The 16,092-nt window shown below is 58.6% G+C and overlaps 1 protein-coding gene across 4 annotated transcripts in view; it reads right to left on the minus strand.

Annotated features, from left to right (window-relative positions):
• AHDC1 (AT-hook DNA binding motif containing 1) overlaps positions 1 to 9,744 on the minus strand; it is a 64,991-nt gene extending 55,247 nt beyond the window's left edge. For 3 of the 4 annotated variants that reach the window (XM_043446098.1, XM_043446097.1, XM_043446099.1), the window contains exons 1-2: positions 9,282 to 9,705; positions 8,938 to 9,035 (exon numbers count right to left, since the gene is read on the minus strand). The gene's annotated coding sequence lies outside the window, so the exon portion shown is untranslated. Of the gene's footprint in view, positions 1 to 8,937; positions 9,036 to 9,281; positions 9,706 to 9,725 lie in introns of those variants that run through there. The other variant, XM_043446100.1, reaches the window with a different exon arrangement.
• Positions 9,745 to 16,092: the final 6,348 nt, after the last annotated feature.

A 16,092-nucleotide genomic window follows, 5' to 3' on the forward strand; every position in this document is an offset into this window, starting at 1 on the left:
AGATGTACAGCCTCACTGTCCAGGAATGAAAGGCCTGGGGCAATGAGGCGGGGTGGAGATGCCTCCCCAGGCAGAGGCGGCACTGGGAAGTGGGGGAGGACCAGGCAGCAGAGAGAGAGAGACAGCACAGAAGAGTGGGCCAGTGTGTGCGTGTGCGTGTGCAAGGCTTAGGCTATCCAGAGGGGGTTTGGTGGGCGGGGGGTGGGAAGAACAAGGGAGGCTGTGCTGGAATGTGCGACAGTGGGTGTGAGGGCTGCAGGCTGAGGTGGGGGTGCAGGGGGCACAGGGCAGCTCTGCTCTGAGGGGTGAATGGGTGCAGGGCTGTGATGGGGCTGGGGCTGTGTGTGTGTGTGTGTGTACACGAGTGAGGTACTGGCCTTTGGAGAGGGCTGGAGGCTGTCCCTGGGCCCTTGGATGGCAGAGGAAGGTGCTGGAGCTTGTTGGGGGTGTACAGAGGATCTCTTGTTTGAGATGTTGTGGGATCTGGGGAGTGTGTGTGTGTGTGTGTGTGTGTGTGTGTGTGTGTGTGTGTGTTGCACAGGCATGCCCGGGAAGGCATGAGAAGCTGGGGGACCACTGCCTGTTCAAAGATACAGTAGAACTGAAGCCATGTTTGTGTGTCTGGGGTGAATGGTGTGGCCACAGGAGGTGTTGTCGTTTGAGCGGTTGTTGTGGCAGCCTGCGTGAGGCAACGTGTGTGTCTGTGTCTGTGTGAGGGGTGGGAGCTGTGAGTTTGGAAAGGTGTAGGGAGCTGTAGAGGGTGTCTTCGGACATGCTGGGCTCCAGCTGGGGGAAACGTCAGGGCTGTAGGGAGAGTCTGTGGGTGTCTTGTTAGGTGTTGGGGCTCTGAGAGTCAGGGTGTGTGGGAGGTATTAGGGCTGGAGCGGGGTCCTGGTTGTATCTGGGGAGGTGTTGGGTTAGAGAGGGGAGTTGATGTTTGAGGATGTGATAGAAGCCGTGTGTGTGTGTGTGTGTGTGTGTGTGTGTGTTGGGGTGTTAGGGGATATACTGGGGGTCATAAAAATCTGGGTTTTCAGTACTAGAGTTGTGACTATGTGTGGGAGGGTAGGCGTGTGGTGCTGTGTTGGGGCTGAGAGTGCACGCAGCAGCAGATATGAGGAAGGTGTTGGAATGTGGAGAGGTTGTGTGTTTGTGGAGAAGCTGGGGCTGTGTGTTTGGGGGTGTTGCCGCCGTGAGTGGGGAAATAGCTGTATACTCAGGAGGCGTGAGGGGGCTGCATTTGGGTCCCCCCCCGGCTGCCCCGACAGGTTGGGGGGGGCTGAAGGGTGAGGTGGGGTACCCCTCTGAGGAGGTGAAGGGCAGAGTCCTGGCCTTTGCAGCCACCTGGGGGCTGTCTGCTGCTGGAACCCCTCTGCTGGGGTGGGAGGGGGGTGCCTGCCCGCCCTCAGACCCCCTTGTGGGGGTGTTGAGACCGGCTGTCCATCTGTATCAGCCTGTGCCCGGCCAGGCCGGAGGAGCAGAGCCGCCTCCTCGCTCCCCAGGGTTGGGGGGGGGGGTGCGGCAGCGGATCCCAGCCCACCCATCTGCCTTCAGATGGTCGAGGCAGGAGCCTCCACAAAGCTGCCTGGAGGGCATTGCTGTGTTTGAAGAGACACAGGCTGGGGGCTGGGGGCTCTGCAGAGAAAACAGCCCTCCCGGAGGCTCCTCTGAAAACCACTGATGCCGGGAGAGAGGGCAGGGGAGGGTCTGTCCTTGGACGTCTGTGTGGGTCAGCGCCCGACTGTGCGCCTTGGAGCCCCTTCTTCGCCTGTGTTCATGGCGGCGGCCTTGCCTTGGAAAACAGCCCTCCCTCCGAGCCAGGCTCCACGCTCAGAGGCTCACACAGGCAGCTACCCCTCACACATGTACCCTGCCTACACTCCCGCACACACAGCCCCCACACCTTCACATCTGCAGAACCTGCGGCCCAGGGTCCCAGTCCTTTGCATGCACGCGCCCATCACACCCCACCCCATGCTGCAAAGCCAGGTACGACCACACACACTTGTCACATATACATGCCTACACACATATATACCTGACAAGTAGTGATCACACCCACACGCCACGCACCTCGGATCTCCCTGTCACACCCATAGCCCATCTCACGTGCATTCAGTCTCTCACACACACCGTAACAGACACTCACCATCCCTTACACCTGCATGTACGTGCCCAGGTTTGTACATGTGCACACACGCACACACACTCTCACCAACTCTCAGCTCTTTCACACCAGCCAGCTGATCAGTGTTCAGGACAGGCCTTGTCACTTCCCAGGAGGGCTCCCACCAGCTCAGAGGGCCTCCACTCCAGCCAGCCAACTCAGAGTTGGGGGTAAACCCCCTCCGCTGCCCCCACAATACCATGGCTCCTGGGACCCCTGATCTTCCCCTCCAGAAAGGGTCCTCTCTCTGCTGTGGGGTGACTGTGTACGGGGGTAGGAACAGGTCCTGAGAACCCACGATCAGTCCTGGGTGTCACTGCCCGTGTGGGTGAGAAGCCCAGGGACAAGTTCACTGGGTTCTGTTTGTGAGATTCAAGAGGAGTGTGAGAGCCACAAAACATGTGTTTGTGAGTGTGTGTGAGGCCAGGCCTGTGTGGACAGGTATGAGTATGGGGCGGGGGGTGCACTTATATGAAGAGACACACACCCAGTGAGTGGGGAGGATTCTGGAACACTTCCTGAGACAAGAGATATGTACATCTAGGGGTCAGGGCCAGGAGAGGTGCCCTCTGAGACTCCCTGCCCCCACAAAGAGATCAGCAGGGAGGGTCTCTGGGATCTGGCCAGTGTGTGTGTGTTTCTTTTTCTCTTCCTCTCTCTCCCCCTCCCTGACCTCTTTAGCAGCTGGAAACTGAGCTGGGGGTGGAAGGAATGGAGACTTGGCTGGCCTGGGGGTTTGGGGAGGGAAGCAGGAGAAAACACCTTCCAGATTCTCATCAAATCCTTGTTTGTGGTTTGCAGCCTCCAGCCTCTCTCTCTTTCTCTCAGTCTGGGTTTCCCCCTCTCTTTATCTCTTCCTGCCTCTCACTCTCTCCCCGTATCTCTCCTTCTCCCATCTCAGTCACCTTGTCTCTTTCCTTGGATCTCCCTGTCTCCAAGTCTCTTGTCTGTTTCTCTCTCCCCAGACCCTTCCATGTTTCTGACTCCTCTCTCTGCCAGCACCTCTGTCTGTCCGTCTCTCCCTGTCCTGGTCCATCTGTCCGTCTCTCTCCGCCTGCCTGTGCGTGGGTGTCTGTGTCCATCTGCTTCACCACCCATCTGTCTGGTTGTCTGTGTGAGTCCTTTGGAGGGTACCCGCTCACTCACCAAGGCACCCTCCCCCAGGTCAGCAAAGGCCTCTTCTGGCTCATAGGGTAGGGAGGGGGGGTGCAGAGCCGCAGCTTCTGGAAGCTTCAGTAGCAGCTGGGCTGAGCTGGGAGTTCGGGGCCAGCCAGCTGCAGAAGCGGTCCCTCCCCTGGGCTCCCAAGCCAAGGACCCCAGAGCAGAGAGGAGAGAAAGCAGGGCCTCACTGCAGCTGAGTCTGTGTGTGTCTGTGTGTGTGTGTGTGTGTGTGTGTGTGTAAAGAGGAGGCAGGGGGCCTCACTTTGCCCTCATTTCACCATTTCCCCCCCAAAGCCAGGCCCTGGAGGAGAGGAAGCTTCTATGCCCACCTTCCTCATCCCCTCGCCCATGCAAGAGACACCGGGGGATCCAGGAGGGAAGGGTTGGGGGACGCCAGGCCTTGGGTAAAAAAGGGGCTGGAGCCGCAGCTTCCTGTCAACTGGGTGGGAGGGGGGCTCCTCCCCGCCTCGCCGCCCTTCCCAGCAGTCCCTGGGGACCCCTCCAGTTCTGGTCCCAGCTCCAGACACGACATGAGGGGCTGCACATGCAGTTCTCATCAGCTCCACAGGGGTCATTTCCACCTCCACTCTGCCCTAGAGCCTCTGACCCACAGGGATATGGCAGGCAGAGTTGGGGGTGGGGGGTGGGTGGAAATCACTTGAATGTCTCCCCCCTTCCCCAAATGGAGGTTGGTTCTGGACATGTAGAGATCGTGGCCGTGTCGAGGCACTGGTCATCAAGAGACCCCAGGCAGTCCACCTACCACGGCCAGCCCAGCACCTCACACCCACATATACACACACTGCCCCCCCCAGCACTCACAGCCTAACACCCCACTCTGTGGCCCAGCGACTCAAGAAGGCTTAATAGGAGCCCCACTCCAGAGACCTGCCCCCTACGCTGACTGGCAGCGGCCTCCAACAGGGTCCCCGGCAGGAATCCAGCGGCTGCAGGAGGTAGCCCTCAGACCCCTCTCAGGAGTCTCTGTTCCCCTACTACCTCTCTGAGAAGAGCTCACGGTCCCGATCTCACGCTAGATGGGGAAACCGAGGAAGGGAAGGGGACGACACAGTCAGGAGCTCCTGAGACCCTGGGGTGGGGTCACAGATGACGAGAGGGCCCCGCAGGGGCAGGACCTGGCTCCTTCCTGACCCACTGTGGGCAGAGTCCATGTTGGCTGCACCCTCCGCAGGGCGCACAGCCCTGCGCAGCCCTGCCGCTGGGCCGGGGCCAGGGGCTGGCTCCCTCCCTCCAGAGCTCTCCTTGCCCCTGGCTGGGCCCCCTCCCTCTCCTCGCTTCGGAGCAGCGCTCCCTGCCCTCTCCCTCCCAGCTCTGGCTCTCTCATCCTCAGCTCTTGGAAGCCTGACTCACTGTTTCCCTCCTCTCTCCCCTCCCTCTCTCTCTCTCTCCCGGCAGCGGCGCCTCCCCCTCCCCTGGGGGGGCTCTGGCCACAAGGGTGCCCGCCTGCTCCTCTCCCCAGGCTCTGGCCCCCCCCTGCACACCCAGGAGGCCCCCCTGCAGCTGTTCCAACTCTCTAACTACAGAGAGGTGGAGGGAAAGAGCCTAGGTCCCAGATCTGGCTCTGCCGCCTCTGACCCCTGGCAAGCAGGGGCTAGGGGGTGCTCTCTAGACTGGGTTTCCTCCCCTCAAACAAGGAGGGGGGGATGCAATTGCATGGCACCCTGCTGCCTCTAATGTTCCTGATGTTCCCTGCTTTTAAAAGCCCGTGCCTCCTGGCGCAGAGCGCCCACAACCTGTGGGGCGCTGTACCTGCCTCCGGCCCCGCCCCCATGTCCAAAGAAGAGCCAGGCTCCATCCGCAGACATCTGGGCAAAGCAGTGGGGAGACCCTGCGTGGGGCAGCAACCTCAGTCTAGTGACCCTTGGAATCCCCCGGTCTCCCCGTTCTTCCTCCTCCTGTGGGAGTCCTCCCTTCTCCCCCTCCCACCTGTCTGTCCTCCTCCCTCTTCCCTGAGACATTTGCTTGTCTCCTCTCCAAACACAATCCTAGCAGCATTTGATCTTGGGCAAGAGGCTCTCAAGTGCCCGCTCATTTCGGGCTTTGAGGTGGGGAGTGGCACACACCTAGGCCTTCTAGGTCGCCTGGATGCCCGTCTCCTGGGGTTTGCTCCTGGCTCTTCCTGACTGTTTTCTCTGCTCCCCCTCTGCCCGCTCCCCCCCACCCCATCACCATCTTTCCCTCTCTTCACCTCGCCTGTGACTGGGTCTCTTTCCTCCCCACCTCCCCCAACTCCAGCTCTCTCCCTGGGGGGCCCATCTGCTGACATTAGCAACAATGTTGCCCTTGCTCCCCCCTGTCTTCAGTTCCCAGCTCCACCCCATCCTGGCTTCCCCCTCCCCGGCTCTGTCCCAAGAGACCCAGGGGACCCAGCAACGGAGCTGGGCTCCATCCCATAATAGCGAGTCTGCTTGACCTCACGAATCAGACCAGAAGCGCCTGGGCATCTGGTACGAAGAAGGCAGGGCACCCTGTGGTCTTGGGTGGCTGGCATGAGACACAGCGCTCTGTATTCCACAAACCAAAAAAAAAAAAGTTGCCCTGGGGTGGGGCAGAGCTGAGAAGAGGGGAAGTGGAGGGGGTCAGGTTTGCCTGGAGGAAGCCCCTGTCCAATGGGGAACAGAAGCGACAGGAGGCAGTGGCTCCAGCCAGTGCTCCAGGCTGACCTGAAAACCAGCAAAGTCCCTTGGGGGCTTTGCTGGTCCACAGCAGCTTTACCCCCCTCAAAAAAGGGTCTTCTGCCAGGGACTGTCTGCCCCTCAAGCCTCCGGCACAGGCACACCAAGCAGGTCAAGATCCCATCTCTTAATCTCCTTGAGAGTCCAAATCCATCCTCGCTACAACACACCTCCACTTAGCTCAGCAGGGGGTTCCAGAAGCCTCTCAGCCAAAATCTAACCGGGTGGAATTGTGGGGGGGGGACAAATCCCCCAGCCCCCAGGCCCCAGGCCCCCTCACCAAAGGCCCCATCAAGGGCTGGGGAGCAAGGCAAAAGAGTCCTGGAAACCACACACCTCCAAACTGAGAAGCACGGCTGTCCATCACAGCACCTGGGGGTGCTGGGGCTCTTGGCCCCCACGACCCTGTTCCAGACCCCCCAGGCCAGCAAACATAATAAACAGTAAGCTCTTTTTCTTTATGACACCAAATTCCTCCAAGCCCAACAGCTCCTTCCATCACTACCTCAGCCATAGATCACATTAAAAACTCACAGAGGGCAACTTAAACACATCACATTTGTTTCTCTCTATATTATTTCAAAAGTAACGGCATTAAAAATGGATTTTACTACAGAAAATAAATATCAGCACGTGGGCCAGGAGCCCAGGAAGGGGGAGACAGCCCACCAGGAGAACGTCCCCTGAGGGCTTGGGCACAGCTTAGGCGCTGACCAAGGAGGTGGCCTAAAGGACAGACTACACTGGGGGAGTAGGGGTGGGGGGGATGCCTGGGGAGGGGGAGATGCCTGCCCACCTGGGCACCTGCCCCAATGCCAGAGAGGGACAAGAATCACCAGTTTGAACTGGTGCCCACTGGTCCCCCAAAGCTCATGCCCTCACTGATCTCTGCAACCTCTGGAGGGTGGGAGCTTTGGGGCAAGATGTCTCTGGGGGTTATTCCAACTATTGACACAGCAGAAGAGAAAAAAAAAATGAATTCAACTTACTATCCAGTTTGATTTTCCATTACTATAAAAATAAATATACATCTGTTCAAAGGAGGGAGATGGCAAGCTGCAGGCACATGCCACCTGGGGGGGTCCCCCACAGTTCACCACCACAACCCAGCCTGCCCCCGACGACGGGCAGCTGGGGAGGGGGGGTGGTGGTATGGGGGGTGTGGGTGGGGGGGTGGACAGACTGGTAATCTTTCACTTACAGCCCCAGCTCACACAGCTACACACACCGGGCCACACGGAACAGGAACAAGCCAACAATAGAAACACCCCAAATGCTCCTGGCAGGACTCTGCCCAGGCCCGGGCACATGCCCCCGCCCCGCCGGTGGCGGCAGTGGCGGCGGCGGCAGCAGCAGCAGCAGCAGCAGCAGCGGACAAAATGTGGCCACCCTGACCCAGAGGCAAAGCTTGTCCTCACACCCTGAGCTCTGCCCAGGGAGCTGGGGCCAAGTCCCGCCTGACACCAACTGGTCCGGCGGGAAACGCCTGCCCAGCCAGACAGGCATAGGCCCCCCAAGGGTCCCTCCTTGTGCTCAGGGACCAGGCTGGTGCAGGCTGGCCCTGCCTCCCAGGGTGACGCCTGGGCCCAAATTCAGCTGGCCCTGCCAGTCAGGCACTTGGTGCAGAACCCAGGGCACCAGGCTCAGCCCCTCCCAGCCCAGCCCCCGGGGCCCCCAAGCTAGCAGGGAGGGGGGACTCCCCACCCCTCCACATCTGGCCCCGGCCCCCAGGGTCTGCGGTAGAGAATTCCCGCCCCCGCTGCTCTCTGTCTCCCTCCTCCCTCTCGGTGCCCGCTGCCCGCCTCGGGGACAGCCCCAGCTCCCGCCTCGGGCCAGCAAGGCCCACATCCTTCCTCCCTCGGCCGGCCCCTGCGCCTGGCAGGAGGCTGGGGGGTCAGGCTGCTGGGGAACCCCTCCGGCTCCCATCAGTCTTCATCCCCAGCCCCCAAACTCTCCGGGTTGCTGTCCCTTTTCCTGTAGAACAGGAAACAAGGTTATTTCCTAGACTCGGAGCCAGCCCCCTACCCCTCTGGCTCTGCCCGGGGACCAAGACCCAGCAGGGGAATGCGCCCGGAGCGAGCGGAGGGATTCAGCGATTCACCCCCCAGCGACTGGCCCAGGGGGCTGACAGCTGTCACTCAGCACCCCACCCCCTGGGGAAGAGGGGGCCCCCGATTCAATCAGAGCCTCAGAGGAAACGCATTGATGGGCGATTATTTATTTATTTATGCAAAAGTGAGCCGACTTTGTTCGCCAGGTAACCGGGCACGCGGCCCAACCCCTCCGGCCCCGGCCGCCCCCAAATCCCTCCTCCGCCCCACACCCCCTCCGGGTCATTAGGTCCCCGCCCCTCAACTCCCAGAGCACAAGCGGAACCTTGGGATTTGGGGGTTGGAGGGGAGGGGCTCCTCCCCTCCGCAGTCTCCCCCTTTCCCAGCGCCGTTCCTAAAATCCAGCCTTGTTCTCCGCTCCCACGGTCCCCCCCCCCTTCACCCACCCCCCCACATTCTCAGCAAGCTGGAGAGCAAATTGCAGTTTTAAATCCAAAGACGGAGGGAGGGGGAAGGAGGAGGGGGCGCGCGGCAGCGCTGGGCGCGCACCTCGCCCCCGAGCCGGGGGAGCCGCGGGGCGGCCAGGAAACCCGAGAACCCCCCCTCCCCGCCCCCCCTTCTCGTCCACCTCCCCCTCCCCCTTCCCGGCGCTGCCTGCCAGGCTTCGAGCCGAGCCCAGCCGAGCCGCGGGCCCCGGTGGAAACAAAGACCGATCGCACCGCGGGCACCGCAGCCACGGGGTCCGGCGGACCGGACCGGGGCGCGCGGAGGGGGCGCGGGGCCCCCCCGGTGCGCTGCACAAAAGAGCCCGGCCGGCCGGTCCCCAGCGGGGGTCTAGGGCTGGGGAGGAGGCGCCACTCACCGGAGTGCTGGGCTGCCGGCTCCGTGGGTCCGAGCCAGGCGAGGGGCTTCGAGGGGCGTCTGTCTTCCGGCGGCGGCAGCGATGCGGGCGCCCGGCAGCTGGGGAGAGGAGTCGTGGAGGAGCCCTGAGCCGCCCGCCGTTGCTGACAGCATGGCTTGCGCCTCGGCTCACATTCTCCGCCGCTAACTCCGCTGGACCCGGCCCCCCAGCTCCCGCGGCGCCCCCCAACCTCGATCACTCCTTCGCTCTCTCTCTGCGCCCCCCTTGCTCCCCCCACCACCACCACCGCGCACACACTCTCACAGCCCTGGACACCCCCGCCCCCACCCCCCCCAATTGCAAACCTGGGAGGGAACGCGCCCCGCGTAGTCCTCCTCCTGCTCCTCCTCCTCCGCCCTCCTCCCTCCCGCTCTCTTCTGGCTGTCTGTCTGTCCCTCTGACTGTCTCAATCTCTCGCTCCCTCTGCCTTTCTCTGCTCTCAGAGCTGGGTGGGAAAGGAAATGAGGACAGAAAGCAGACGCTGGCTTTGGGTGGTGGTAGCTGGATTCCCTCTCTCCCTCCCTCCCCCTCCTCCCCTCCCTCCTCCTGCCTTCTGCTCTCTCCGCGGCGAGCGGGGCTGAGCGCAGCCTGGCGGGTGGCTCGCGTTGCCCGCCCGCCCGCCTGTCTGTCTGTCTGGGCTGCCTCGCTCGCTCCCTCCCCTCGCCGTCTCTCGCCCTGCCTGCCCGCCTGCCTGCCTGCCTCTCTCCGTCCCCGCCGCCGCCGCCGCTGCCTCTGCGAGCTCGCCTTACCTTCGCCGCTCACCATCCGGAACCCCAGGGGGGAGCGCGCGCGCGGCTCGCCGGGACTTGTAGTCCCCGCCTCGGCCGCTCCGCGCGCGGGGCGGGCGGGGCGGCGCCGGCAGCTCCGACGGCGCGGCCGGGAGCCCGCGGGGGGCACCCGGCGCCCGAGCCGCTTGGGCGAGGGCGCGCGTCCTCTTTACCCAAAGGGGGATTGCGTCCTTCCCTAAGGATCGCCAACGTTTCCCACGTTCCTCGTCCCCCCGCGGGGGTCTCTGGCCGGAGCGGAGGTTGCGGGTGGGAGTGAAGGGGCGGGGTCTGAGAATGTAAAGAGAGTAGAATGGGGGAATCGAGGGACTAGCTAAAAGGGCCTGAGACTTTCTGGGGGCGTCCCAATTAAACGAGAGGGGAAGCGGGAAGAGGAGACGGCCGGCTCCCTGAACCTGGAGGCGTTCTCCCTCCAGGGAAGGTTTCCTATTGAGTAAAGAGCAAGGGTTGATGGAGACAGGGCTGCTCCAGAAAACTCAAAGCCCGCCCGCACCTCCTCCTCCTCACTCAGGGACCCCCAATCTCAAGTTCTGAGCCCTGGGTTTAGCCACCCCCACCAGACTAGTTTTTCTAGAAGTCCGAGGAAGACAAGAGCATGAAGTCCTGGATTCTCCACCGATCTCTCTCTCTCTCTCACACACACACACACACACACAACCGTTGCCTTCCTGAATTCGACTGAACTTCTTCCTGGTGTCAGGAAGCAGCATTCAGATTCAACAGTCCAGAGCTCCTGCTGTGCCCAGGGGGCTGGACTCAGCGCTTTCACCTACCTCCTCTGCAGGTCACATCTGTTATCCAGCCCCTAGCCCCGGCCCCCTGCCTGGCCTATCCCCACAGATGGGAATGTGCACTGCCAGGGCCTGGTTACCAAGGAGAGGTCTCTGGATAGCCCAAGAAGGAGAACTGGTGCTGCCACTCCTGATCACCACGGGGCTCTTGAGTCCTGCAAAGACCTGGTAGAATGATTTTGTTCTCATTTCCATTTTAGAGATGAGGGCCCTGAGGCCCATGACCCCTACTGATGAAGTTGGTAGAGCCCACCTGGACCAGGGTCTGTTCTATTCCAAAGCTCACTGCTTAACCTCTGGGTCAGGCGGGGAGCTGTGACTCCCCAGCTCTCCATCTGACCTTCTCTCCCTGCGTCTGTGTGTCCTCCCTTGGCACTTCAATTCGACAAATGTTAACTGAGGTGTGCAGGGCTCACAGGGGACACGGAGATGAATAATGCATGGTGGCTGTCTTGTCCCCTGCGTCTACCAACACCGGCCCCGACTGGTCCTGTGCTAGTCCCGCTTCATCTGGGTGTCTGACATTCCTTTGTCCAATGTCGGCTGGCTTTTTCTGTCTTGCCCCACGTCTAAAGTCCCTTCAGCAGTGCCTTTGTCCTTGGCCCACCTGTTTTGGACTCTTCCTTTGGCCCTGCGGGGTGATACGAGGTGATGGCCAGCGTGTGACAAAAGGCAGGTGGTGTCGTTTTGCCAATGGCAGCTCCCTGTCACCACCTTCCCTACACCTCCACCCTTCCCAAGCCCCTCCTCTAAGACAAAAAAAGGGGGGGGGGGATCTGGGGGACACTCTGTTGGCCCTTTGCAGGGACTGGACACACCACAGCCATGGGAGAGGTCTAGGGCTCTAAATAGTTCCATCTATTGATCTGGCATCATGGGGCTGCTGACCAGTCGCAGAGGCCCCCATTTGGGAGCAGCTTCTCCTTACAGGCAAGCCCTGGGTTCAAAGATTTATTCATTGAATGGGAACCATTGTAAGATCAGATATTAACGAAAGCAATGGTTAAAGTCATTAGGGGCCCTTTGCAGCTCCCAAGCCTGACCTAAAGGTATCACAAATAGCTGAGGCTTTGGCATCCTGCCCCAGCTGGTCCCCCACCAGTCAGACTTTAGCAGTGGGGAGGCTCAGAGAGGCCCAGGTTCCCCTTTCTTTTATACCCTCACAACATCCTTACCTATTAGACTCTGCCCCAGGGCATGAAGACCCCACCTAAGCTGAATCAAGTTTGAGGAGGGAATTGGGGGGCAATACAGGATGGCTTCTGGGAGATAGGGAGCCCCAGGTGGGGTGGGATGAAGAGGAATTTGGGAAATCCAGGAGAGGAGAGGTTAGGTGATGAGGTACAGGGGCCAAGATTAGTAGGGCCCATGGCTCTGTAAGTGAGAGGGGAATAGAAGTTAGGTAGGGTTGTCCATGCAAACCCCTCCCACCCCAGTCTGCTTGAGCAGCCCCCTTCCCAGGGAGGCTGGGTGCTCTTGGCCCCCAAGGTGTTGGGCATCGCTGGAAACCAAGCGCTACAGGGTTTCCCAGGCACCTGGGGGCCGGTCTTTTTCTTGGAGCCTCTTTAAATTGTATTGTGGGGAAAAAAAATAATTTGTATTGTGGGCGGGCGCGGGGGGGGGGGGGGTCCTCTCCAAACTCAAGCAAAGTCTTCCTGTGGGTGGCTGCTGCCACCTAGTGTCCAATTGCTATATCTGTTTATCAGCCTAGTCTGAAGGGGTCTCAGTTCAGTTCCGTCGCTCAGTCCCGTCCGAGTCTCTGTGACCCCATGGACTGAAGCACGCCAGACTTCCCTGCCCATCACCAACTCATGAGTTTACTCAAACTCATGTCTATTGAGTCGGTGATGCCGTCCAACCATCTCATCCTCTGTCGTCCCCTTCTCCTGCCTTCATTCTTTCCCAATATCAGGGTCTTTTCAAATGAGTCACTTCTTCGCATCAGATGGCCAAAGTATTGGAGTTTCAGCTTCAGCATCAGTCCTTTCAATGAATATTCAGGACTGATCTCCTTTAGGATGGACTGGGGGCTACCCAGTCTTTAAAAACAGCATTTGGAGTCACCACAGACTGGGCAGGGTAGCTGTAAGCTCCCAGAGAAAGCAGACTTGAAGGAAAGGAAGAACCTAAATCATCCCTTTCTAGGTTCAGCTCACTGCAACCACTTTTGTCTCCATATAAGCAGAAGGTGTTGTGTAGCTAGACCTAGGAAATAGAAGTAAGAGTCCAAAGGGTCTAAAAGTTGTGGGGCCTAAGGATTTGGAGGGCATGTGGAATAGGAAGCAGACAGACTTGGTTCTTTTTATTTTTCAGCTGTGCTGAGCAGTTTGCAGGATCTTGGTTCCCTTCCCAAAGATTGAACCTGGACCCCTTGCTGTGGAAGCATGGAGTCCTAACCACTGGACAGCCAGGGAATTCTCCAGACCTGGTTCTGATTCTGCTTTTGCTTGTGTGTCCTTAACTTTCTGAGTCTCCATTTCCACATGTGTAAAACTGAGAGTAACCCCTTCTCTGTGTTACAGGCAAGGCTGTTGAGAAGATTTACTAAACACATGGATATGAAAGCAGTTTGAAAAACTGGCACCGGCATACTGGGGGATTATTGAGCCATATAATAATAATAATAGCAATAACTGAGAGGTCACAGCAGCCTGGACCAGGCCCCTGGAGCTCCTGGAAAGGGCAAAGTGAAGTGAGCCTTGGGTAGGAATGGGCACTGTCCTCTCTGACTACAGAAGTTCTGGGGCTGGCCTCATTCTTGGAGCTACCCCCAGGAAAGGTCTGGATTGTTGCAGAGGGATTTGACCTAGTCCCCAGAAGGAGAAACTGAGGCCCAAAGAGGTGGAGGGCCTGTCCTGAACCACTGAACTACAGATTCGGGAACAAGAGGCCCGTTGGACTGCAGCCATTACGGCCTTGGTTTTCCCCTCCTCTGGATGGGAACAGCTCAGAGCTGGGGCCCCAGAGACCGTGGAAGCAGGAAGCTCTCCTTCACTGTGGTACAGTGGGAACCAAGGCCCCCAGGTCCCCATTATCCCTCCTCCTGTGCTGGCCTCCCCACACTCGCCCCTCCCTGCAAGTCCTCCCACATTCCTCCAGGCAACAGGAAGCCCCAGCTGCAGCCCAGACTTCAAACAGCTCCTCCCTCTGGGCAGGGGGTGTGGGAGGAGAGGCCAGAGGCCAGGGGGCAAAGGTCAGCTTTGTTCCTGCCCGAGGTGGTGAGGGACGGAGGTGGGGGTGGGGTGGGGCAGGGTAGAGCCCTTGACAGCCACAGTACGTGCGGTTGGATTCCTTCGTCCATCAGAGTGCTGGGTTCTCACTGTCAGCCTCTGGCTGGGAGTGAATGTGTGTCCTTGGCCTCCTTTTGGTTCGAGGTCCTGAGTTGTGGGTTTGCGTATATGTCAGTTTGTGTGTGTTTGTCTGGGTGCTCAGCCTGGGGTCCCACTGACAAGTCTGTAGGTGTTGTCATCTGTGACAACGTCTGGTTCACAGGCTTGACCAGAGCTCTGTGTCCTCCTATGAGTGTGACCTGGTGTGATTCTTTGTGTCCAAGAAGTGTTCATTTCCCGCTTCTTACCTGCCTATCCTTCCTCCGCTTGGGTCACCAGTGGGTTCCTTTTGGAAAGTGGATCTGACTCTCTTACTCCCCTGCTCAGAACTCTTCAGTGACTTCCTGTGACCCAAGGTTTGGAATCCTAGCTTGAGTACAGAGCAGACAACCCCTGCCGACCTCGCCATCTCCTTCATCTTTAGCCACAGATCCCCCTCAAATTGTTCACTCCAATCACAGCTACTTAATTTTAACTCTCTTCACAGTCCCATTTCCTGCCTCTGAGCTACTTAATTCTATCAAGTCTGGATGCCCCTCTCTTGCTTCTTTACCAACCAAACTTTTAATTCCTTTTTCAAGTCTCTGGTAGTGAAACACCTCCTCCGAGAAGACGTCCCCCTGCCCAATTGGGTTAGGACCCTCTCCTGATCTCCAACATCTTCTGCTTTGCCTGTGCCCTTCACGCTCACCACCAGTAAATTGTGAGCTTTCTGAGAGCATGAAATGTACTGCTGTACTGAATGACTCTCTCTCCCATCCTGAGGGATGGGAAGGTTCTGAAGGTTTCTTCTGTCCCAGAAAGTTTCCTGCAGTTTTGGCTGTAGTGCCCAGAATGGCCACTAGAGAGAGTACAGACATCACTGCAAGACCATCCAGGGGTGGGTGGTTGGGTGGGTGTTGTGTATCTCCAGGAGCGGGAGGGAGACTTTGATGTGGTACCTGGGAGAGAACTCCTGGAGTGGATAGTGGGTCCACCCAGCTCAGTACCGGAGCAGTGGAATCCAGAATAGACTCATCCCAATATGTCCTAGGCCACCCAGGCTTTTTCTGTCTGACTTTTCTCAACTCAGGGACCATAATCCTTGGTTTCCTGACCCCCCAGTATCTTTTGTCTCTGGCCTTCCAACCTCCTTCCATGCCTCATCCTTCACCTCAACCCTCCCAAATATAATTATTTATACTTGCCTGACTTGACCTTGCTCTACAACACCTCTGGACCTTTGCACAACCTATTCCCTCGGTGGGAGATGATCTCACCCTCTGGCTGCTTCATCAGGCAGACTTTTCTTTCACTTCCTCCAAGAAGTCTCCCTTGGTCTCCAGACTGACCTTGCCCCTAAGTGTTGTAATTGTTTACTGTTCTGCCTCCTGGTCAGGACCAGCCTACAGGAGACATCAGTAGATGTGTGTGAAATTAATAAATGAGTTGGCTCTTTTATGAAAACAGTCCAGCACATGTGGGGCTACCCCCACCCCAGTCTGCAGCATGTCCTCCCTGGGCCTAACTCTGGATTAGTATCACACTGTCCCATGCTGTTCCATCAAATAAGGGAATGAGACACAGAGGGATGCCCGAGACTCTGAAGTCACAGGAATCTGGGTTCAAATCCTGACGCTGTTGTCCAGCTGAGTGACCTTGAGCAAGCGTTGTGGCCTTTCAGAGTCTTTGTTTCCACTTTGGTAAAACAGGAATAATCCTACTTCTGCATTGCCTCATGGTGAAGCTCAAATTAGATGATGCATGTGAAACACCCAGCATTAGTCAATTAGGTGTCTTCCTCCCCCACCATGAACTTGGAAATAAAATTGCCCTCTGAGTCTCAAGCCAGTAAAATCACGCATCGCAGAGGAGAAGAGCCAGGTGGGGGAGTGAATGAGGCGAGAGATGGTTTTGTAAATGACTGAAGAGTTTTGTGAACGGTGGAAACCGCAATCAAGGTGACCCGCCTGTAATCTCAGGGAGGCAGGGCGAGGATGTGATTGAAATTGAGAAAACAGAGGCCTAATCAATTGCATTGTGCTCTATCTAAAGGGAACAGAAGGATGCACAGAAAAGGGGGTGCAAGGGAGAATTCATTCGGCTACATCAGAGGGAGGGACGGGGAGCCAGTAGACAGAGGGATTCCAGGCTCAGGCAGCTCTGGTCTCAGCTGAGGAGTCATGGGGACCGGGGGGACTCCAGGTGGCTCACTGCCCTGCTGGGCCATCA

Source organism: Cervus canadensis, chromosome 24 (genome assembly GCF_019320065.1).
Source record: "Cervus canadensis isolate Bull #8, Minnesota chromosome 24, ASM1932006v1, whole genome shotgun sequence".
Lineage (NCBI taxonomy): Eukaryota > Metazoa > Chordata > Mammalia > Artiodactyla > Cervidae > Cervus > Cervus canadensis.